Source organism: Colobus angolensis, unplaced genomic scaffold (assembly GCF_000951035.1).
Source record: "Colobus angolensis palliatus isolate OR3802 unplaced genomic scaffold, Cang.pa_1.0 Scaffold36, whole genome shotgun sequence".
Classification (NCBI taxonomy): Eukaryota; Metazoa; Chordata; class Mammalia; order Primates; family Cercopithecidae; genus Colobus; species Colobus angolensis.
The window spans coordinates 7,027,476-7,036,545 of NW_012116932.1; positions in this window are offsets into that span (position 1 = coordinate 7,027,476).

Sequence of the window (9,070 nt, forward strand, 5' to 3'; positions counted from 1 at the left end):
CGGCCTGCCCCGGGTGAGTACCGTGCGCTCCGGCGCCGACCCGTTCTGGGCGCCACCTTGGCGGGGGCGGAAGGACTGGTTCGCCCCGATTCTGGACCCTGCTCCGTGCGGGATGGAGCAGCAGTGCCAGGCCCCCCGGGGATGTACGAAGGACGGTGTGTGTGCGTATGTGTGTGTACGCGTGAGTAAACGCGCGCGCGTGCGGGTGTACACCACCTGAAACTCGCTTGCTGGGGGGAATAACGCTGTCCGGAGCTGATTTTATTTCCCTCGCCAGCAGGGGGGCCCTTCCTGCGAAACGCATTGGGCGTCTTTCAAGGTGCAGGTGTGGTGAGGCTGCAGAAGGGAGAAGGCGCAGGGAGGGAGCTGACATTTATTGTGCAACTCAACATGCCAAGCGCTTCACCTAGAGTTAACCTTATTTCATCCTCTCCACAAATCTGGAAAGAATGGAATTATCCCCATTTCTCAGATGAGAAAACTGAGGCCCACAGACCTCGTGCCTTGCCCAGGGTCACACGGCTCCACAGCTGCGGAGCTGGAGTTGGACCCAGTTCTCTAGAGGTCTCTGACCCGTCTAAATGACAAGACCCTCCTTAGAACTAAAGAAACACAGAAGAACCAAAGATGATTAGGAAAAAGGATGCAGACAGAGCATTAGGGAATTAATATAAAAAAAATCTGAGCTCGTGAAATATCCTATCAATTAATTTCAAATATAGGACCACATTTACACTCCTTTCCATTGTCTGGCTCTGGGGGCGAGATGTGGTAAGGAAGGGAGAGGGCTGTGCCAGTGCTGGGCAGAGGCATCTGGGGACACCTTTTCAGAGTATCTGCCTGCTGGGAGGGGAGAAGTGTGTGAGAACCTGTGGAGGGAACTCGGTTGTTATTCATTCCTGACAATTGGCCATTCCTCCACCTCACCCCCTCCTAGTTGATTCCATTTGCTTTCCTTGATGTATTGTCCAAGATGACAGCTGTCAAATTGAAGCGGGGTCCCACCTTCATCATTGGCTGTCATGAAACCTTTTGGCATTAATTAGGTGGCCCTGCACTTTGATGATTGTATTAGGAGCTGTGAAGTGTCTGTGTTACTGCTTACAGAGGAGATCTGTTGGGCTGATGTTGAGCTAATGATCTCAATCAATGAGGCATCTAGAGCAACAGGCAAGCATTGTGCTTATCTTTAGGACAAAGTAGCAAGAAGCAAGACCCTCACGAAGAAAAATAAAGAGTATTGGGTTTGCCTCACAGCCCAACTTTAGAAAAGCATTTCAATTTAATATTTGAATTGCTTCACTGGAGAAAGAACAAAGAGGAACAGAAAGTGATTTCTGGAAGATGCTCTGGAACTCCTTTCATTTAGGTTTGAAAGATTTTTGAGTCATGTTCTTTTATGGTGAGCTTTGCCATCTTGGTGCACATTGGTGCCCTGGGTGCCTTCACTTCCAATTGCCAGTCCCTCCATCTCTTTTTTGGAGGATGACCCTTGGGCTGCAGAGCCTATTTTTGTAGGAACTCAAAACAGGGAGTGCCTGGGAATTTACATCTCACCTGGGGCAGCCCCTCTTCAATGACTGATGGGTGCTGGAGTATAAATAGTCCAGCTTCTTTGCCCTTGATCAGGACACTCTGAAGCATGATATCCTTTGTTTCCAGAGATCCAATGTGGAGTTGTGTCAAATTGACCTCTATGGTTCTTTGCTTGGCTTGTTTCCCTTGCTTGGCTTGCTATTTCTTGTTTTACTTCTTCACAGACATTTTTTCCTAGGAATATCTCCTAATACACTTTCATAGGAATTCTTGTCTCAGGATCTGATTCTAAGGAATCCAGACAAAAACATGGACCCTTCTCACTGTCAATGTTTTTATCCTTCCTATGTTATCCAAATGTGACTAATATCGGTCATAGGTAGCCCATGCTAACCTGTAGGGTGTTCTGTATGAATTCACAAAAGGTGTTCCCTTCCAGGCAGATGGATCCCCATGCCCAGGCAACGAATTGGCAGGCAGATGTTCAGTGCCCTCTAGGCCCCTGATCAGTGCATCTTTGGCAGTGCCCACAGTACTCAGCGGTCATGGTGGCATGGTGCTCAGAAAAGCAAAAAACAGAGTTGCTTAGTTGTCCCAGGATCTCGTTTCTTGGCTTCTCTTTTTTTCCCAAGAAAAAAATCCCCCAAAGAGGGATTTTACCCTCTTTTTTCCCCAGTTTTCCCCTAAATATTTTAATATTTCAGGCAGGTGTTTTGGTTTTCTTTGGACAAGCCAGTCTTAGTTTCTTTCTAAAGCCAACAAAGGGGAGGAAAAGGGCTGCTTTGGCTCGTGGAATCTCAATCGTGCAGCCTGCAGGAGGGTGGTGGTGCCTGGTCAGAGAGGGTAGGTAGGTCTCCACTGGCCTCCAGGGGCTCTCAGAGGGGACTTGTCTTGATGGTGAGGTTACTGGGTGGGGGCTTGGATGGGCTGCTTTTGTTGGAGGCTCTTGCTTGAAGACATTTTCCTTTCCTTGGATCCAGGAGGCTCATTGTACCTGATCTGGCATCCTGAGTTTCCTCACCTTTTCCTTTGGTGGCCTCTTGATAATATCTAAATTTTGCCCATCTGCTGGTGGAGCAGAGCCCCTTTGGGAGATGCATATGTGGGGGAGTTCTTTGAAAAGAATGTTTTTGTTAACTGCTTGGTAATGTAGGTCAGAAGAGAGAAATCTAGGGAAAGTGAAAGAGTAGGAAGAAGACATCTGTACTGGGAATTGGGGAGGGGAGTTTGGCTCCATCCCCAGAGTTCTGAAGCCTCCTGGTGACCTGGGGCAAGTCACTAAACTTCTCTAGGAACCTCAGTATTTTCACCATTCATTTAATAACAATTGTCCAGCCAACCTCAGAGTGTTCTTTGATGATCAAAAGGGGAAATATGTTAATGGACTCATCCAGTAATTATAGAGGAAGCCCGTGAAATCTTTATACAGAGACAACTGGCAATCCCTTGGGGACCAAAGTGTATGTAGAGGCATCATGATGTGGATAGCAAGTGGTAGAATAGAGATAATCACCAGATCAGTGGTTGCATGAAGGGACAGAGAAGTCTCCAGAGCTACTTGGGCTATTTTTGAAGGCTAAATGTTGACAGAATTTTGCAAAGGGAAGGGTGTCATGTAGTGTGTACTTATGGGGGTGAGTCCATCAGAACTGCCTTCACATTTGGGCTCTGACCCCTCAAGCCCATGTGATCCTGAGCGAGATACCCAACTACTCTGAGCCTCAGTTTCCTTATTGGTAAAATGGGCATATTCAGATTGCTCTGAGGATTTAGTGATGTAAAGCAATTACCAGATATTATTACAAATGGAAAGTATTGTTATTAAAGTTACCTTTTAGGTGAATGGATTCTGTTTGGCTGCCTGGGGCCAGTACTTTTCAAATATAGCTGGACATAATGGGGATCTTATGAAAATGTAGATTCTGATCCAGGAGATCTGGGGTGGGGCCTAAGATTCTGCTTTTCTCCCTAGCTCCTAAGTTCTTGTAGATGTTGTTTCTTTAGGGACCACATTTTGAGTACAAGGCCCTAGGCTACTCCCTCTTGGGTAAAATTTGAGTCCTTTGTGGGAGCTGAAGAGCACTGTGTTTGGAGAGATGATGGGTAGGGTTCAGGCCTCCTAGGCAGGTCTGGCCTGGAGCTGGGGTAGAGATAGCTAGTAATTGCTGCTGTTGAGTAGGATGTTCCTACTGGGTAGGTAATGGATCAAACCCAGCTTCCTTCAAATGCCCAGGACCAGCCTCCTGGAGGAAATTCTTTCTGGCCAAATGGCCAAATACTGCCTACTTTTGCATGCTGGCCCTCAGGATGTAGAGATGAATAAGCCATTGGCCCATAACTGCCCCTGCCACAGTGTGATTGCGGGGAGTGGGTAAGGAGGGGTTAGACATAGAAATGTACGATTATGACATGGTGAGGTGAGCGCTCTGTGGTGTTAGGGTAATGGAGAGGCAGGTAAGAGAGTTAAGAAAGGAAGGAACACTTCCTGGTGGTAATTAAATCTGAACTGGGTTTTGATGGATGAATCACTGTGTCTGAGATTGGAGGAGGGCAGGAAAGTGTGTGGAATAGTATTCTAAGACTGAGGAACAGCATGTGCAAAAGTAGGGTGCCATGATGAAACAGCTTGGTGTGTTCAGGTCATTGAACTAAGAGTTGTTTGGAGCATAGAGTGTGATGGGGAGGAGTTGGTCAGGGAGCAGAGCTCAGTTCATGAAGCAGTATTAGTCAGGAGGGTTTTCTAAGCTTTGCTGCAGTAATAAATCAACTTCATCATCTTGGTAGTTTAACTGAACAAAGGTTACTTCTCACACACAATGTGTGTCCCTCACAGGTCAATTGATAGCCAAGTTGACAGAGCTTCTCCCAGCTTTCAGCCTTGCCATCTGGAAAATGTGGCCACTGTAGTCACCAGTGCAGGAAGAGATAGTGGGAGAGTGTCTCTCTGGCTCCTCTGGAATGAATGCAGTGTTGCTTTTGTCCACAGCCCATTGGTCATTGGTCAGAACTAATTGTGAGAGGGCTGGGAAATAGGGGATGGGGGCTGGGATGGAAGAAAAAGTCAGAGAACATCAACTCTCCCACGTATGTCTTGTTATGAAGCTTAAGCCTCACTCTGAGGCCACAGTTTCTCAAATACGAGTGGTATGGGAATTCCTTTAAAGGAAAAAAATTCTTGTAGATTCCTAGTGTTGCTTAAATTATTTTTATTATAACGCAGTTTAGATATGTAGTAGTTTCAAATGAGTCTAAACTCTTTATACTTAGAGCTGTCATATGACCACATAACCAAAACAAATATATAAATAAAATATCAACACAGCTACAAGTCAAATACATTTGGATTAACTTCATGAATTAATGTTCTTATGAAGTTCTAATGAAGTTATTTTTGCTAAAATGAAATCCCTATTTCTGGTTATAACAGCTGCTGTTCAGGTTCTTGGGAATTTGGTATGCAGTGTGCCATGCCGCAAGGTTGTATGATGGCTCAATTTTCTCATCAGTTTCCTCTCTATACACTAAGCCTGATTTGTTATTTTCTCATTAGCCTATGATAATTAAAATAATGTTTCTTGATGCCAACTGTCTCAGTCTGTTTGTGGTGCTGTAACAAAACACCCGAGGCTGGGTAATTTGTGAAGAACAGAGATTCATTCCCAACAGTTCTGGAGGCTGGCAGGCCATGATTAAGGCACCTGTAAGCTTGATGTGTGGTGAAGGCTCATTCTCTGCTTGTTGCTACACGCTCCAAAGGGGATGGATCTTGTGTCTTCACACAGTGGAAGGAATAGGAGCCAACAAAGGGCCTAAGCTAGTTCTTTTCAGCCCTTTTGTCGGTCACTCATCCATTCTGTAAGGCAGAGCCCTCCTGACTTAATCACTTCCCCAAAACCCCTACCCTTCAATATCACCACACTGCAATGGGGACTAAGTTTTAACATATGAATTTTCCTGGTTATTCAGAACCATAGCACCAACTACAGTATAAATGCAAGAGTATATATGGTGAAATTATGTGGTAGCACTGTCATAACATGGCCATTCAGATAATCCAGAATATGTTTCTATTGATTCTTTAAACAAGGTGATTATGAAAGTGAAAACAGAAAGTTAAACAAAACACAATTTTGAGAACTTGTGTACCCTCCTAAAATAGGTTTGAGGATCTCCTGGAATTTGAGAAACAGGTGGAAAACTACTGGAGTGCTTAATGAAGGGGACATAGATGTCCAGCTTTATGGTTTAGAGACATCACTTTTCCCAGGGTGTGTGGAGTGGCTGAGGGGGAGAGAGAGGAAGGCCGAGACAGCAGAATCTGGGGTGGCTTGCAGGTAGCTGAGCTAAGATGTCATGAGGGCAGGTGCTCAGATGTAGTTAAGGGAATGGGAGAGAGGAAGCATGGATTTGAGAGACATGTAGGAGCTGGAATTCACAGAAGTTGGAGGTTGACTGCGATGTGGGAGGGGATGGAAGGGAAGAGGAGTCAAGGATGACTCTTGGTCTTGGAGGTCGAGGGTAGTTGATGGTACCACTGACCAGGATGAGGACCACAGGTGTCAGATGTCCATGGCAAGAATGGGAGAGCTCAAGACCAGAACTGTGTTCTGCTGTATTCACCATCCCAGCTTTTCTCATTGATGTAACTTTTCCTGAACCAGTTTCTGAGAAACTGCTGCATCTTGCAGTGCCTATTTTTCTTCTACGGGACGTTAATTAGTGCTCATTAAGATGATTTGAATGGCTTTATTAGCTTTTCTATTGCGCTTGCTGCTTCTGTCCTGTAGGAGCAGATTCTGGCAATATTGCCTGATTAAGCACACACTTTTTTTGTGCTCTATGTGTTCAAAGGAGGTGAAAAAAATTGAGAAAACTCTAGATGGTTCTGAGCTAGAAACTGTCATACCATATAATGTGAGATTAGTTTTCTGCCTTCAGTTTTTATTTTAAGAACACAAACAATCAACTTTCCACTCTGTGTTTTTGGACAGAGATACTGAAAATTCTCTGAGGAATGAGTAGAGGTTAAATGATCTCTAGGTAATTACATAAGAAGTAAAATGGAAACACTGCACTTTGGGGAAGTGGAGGGCAGAGAACACAAAGCCACACAGACAGACAAACAAAAATTTCACAAACCGAAAATAAACCCCTGTGGTTTCTAGAGTGAAATGTCATGTTAATTAAAATTTTGGCATTAAATATTTTAAAATGTAACTTAGTATTTACTTTTTGTATAAATAATTAACCTAATGCACCAACTGATGGAGGGAAGCAACATGAATAGGCTGCCAGAAGTGGCTTTTACTTTCCTGTTTCCACTTGAGAAACTTCTGCTTTCTCCTGGTCTCAGGCATTGTTTTCATAGCAGAGCCTCTGAGGCCCTCCAGGGAGATGTGTAACCTCCCCTCTTCTGAGTCTATCTGGAACTTGTGATAAAGGTTCTGTGAGCGAGGGCATACCAGTCACCCACCCCCAGACACCACATGCCACTTGAGGATGGCACCATGTTTTCTCATCCCAGAATCCCCCCAAGCTAGGAGGGCATTTCCCCTAACAGTAGTTTCCATACCCACAAGCTAGTCCAGGGCACCCTAGAGGAAGTATCTTTGGGTCTCAGGGTTAGTTGGAGGAGCAGATTTCCTAGCAATAACAGCCATGACTTTTTGCGAATGTCTCTTCCAGGAATGGGTTAGACAAGGCTGGTTATTCATTTTAATTCAGATGTTGTTTCGGTTTCAGAGGGCTACAACAAAAGTCCCCTGGAGCTTGGGTCTCTCCATTTGTGCCGGAGGCAGTGGGTCTTGCCAGATAATTAATATGCTCCCATTCTTTAGCAGATGCTATCAGTCCCTGTCCATGGTCCCTGAGCACACATCTTTCCTGTTCTGGTGGTTCCCACTGCAAGCCACTGCAACACTGTTAGACGGCTTTCTTTGGTTGCAGGGGCATGGTTGGCCCCCATCTGGTGCAGATACCCACAAGTGCTGGGCAGCTAATCTCCTGGGAGCAGCCCTCAATCACTAATGGAAGGGAATGGATGGACGAATATCACAGTTTCCTTGCCCCTCTGGAAGGATAACTCTGAGGCATGTTCTACCCAATCTCTCCAGAGGTTCCCAGGAGAACTGAGCCTAGGTTGGCCATAGCAGTAACTTACTCTTTGATGCCACTGTCCTACTTCACTTCTCCACTCTCCTCTAGTGCTTTCTGGGATCACCTCCCAAATCAATCCATATCCGTGCCCCAGGCTGTGCTTTTAAGAGAGACCAAGGTGATTGGGGTTATGTGACCAGCTCTGGCCACTGGACTGTAGGTGGAAGTACCATGTGTCACTTCCCATTCCAGGTGGTTGAAAGCCAGGATACCACCATTGTCTTTCTCATCTGCTACTCGGGCAACCTTGGAGACCATGTGCTTTGAATGGAGGATCAGAGATGGAGAAAGCTACTAGGTTTACACTGGGATTCATACAAGCAAGAGTCTTTTATTGTGGTAGCCCTAGAGCTTTTTGATATTTATCAGTTAGGGCACCTGTCTGTCTGATATACAGTGTCACCCTGTCGTTTTGTGGGTGCCACCACTGATGTCAGCCCATCCTCCGCTTCTCCATCCTACACTGGTCCATAAGAACTCTTGGAATCTGCTACCCATGACCTCCTTTAATGCTTCTCATTTCCAAACTCCCCTCCTCTGCAGTAGTTTGATTAATATTAAAGTAAAATTTAAGTTTCTCTATGGTTTTTAATTCATCTGGAAGTTATTTTGGTATTATTTGTGAAATAAGAATCTAAATTCATTTTATTTCCAAATTATTAACCAGTTGTTCCAGTATTGAATAAAAATCATTCTAACCTTCCTTGCTAGTTTGTAATCACCTTTCATTATACATTAAATTCTCATATAAAGTAGTACCTATTTTGGAGCTACAGTTTTTTTTTCTTAAATTCTTGTGCAAGTACCAAGACATTGTAATTGTAGCTCTGTAATATATTTTACTATCTTCATTACTCACTACTCATCTCCTTCCTGTCCTCCCTCAAAAATTGTATTAGTGCTTCAATTGCACAAAACCTACAAATTATAAATGGGAAGAACTGATATGTCTATTAGGCTTTTACATTCTGGAATGGACAGTCATTTAAATGGCTTTTCTTTTTTTTTTTTTTTTTGAGGCGGAGTCTCACTCTGTCGCCCAGGCTGGAGTGCAGTGGCCGGATCTCAGCTCACTGCAAGCTCTGCCTCCCGGGTTCCCGTCGTTCTCCTGCCTCAGCCTCCCGAGTAGCTGGGACTACAGGCGCCGCCACCACGCCCGGCTAGTTTTTTGTATTTTTTAGTAGAGACGGGGTTTCACCGTGTTAGCCAGGATGGTCTCGATCTCCTGACCTCGTGATCCGCCGGTCTCGGCCTCCCAAAGTGCTGGGATTACAGGCTTGAGCCACCGCACCCAGCCTTAAATGGCTTTTCTAATTCCTCTCACATTTTTGTGGTTTTGCTTATGTTGCTCATACACATTTTTTGTTAGTTATTCCTA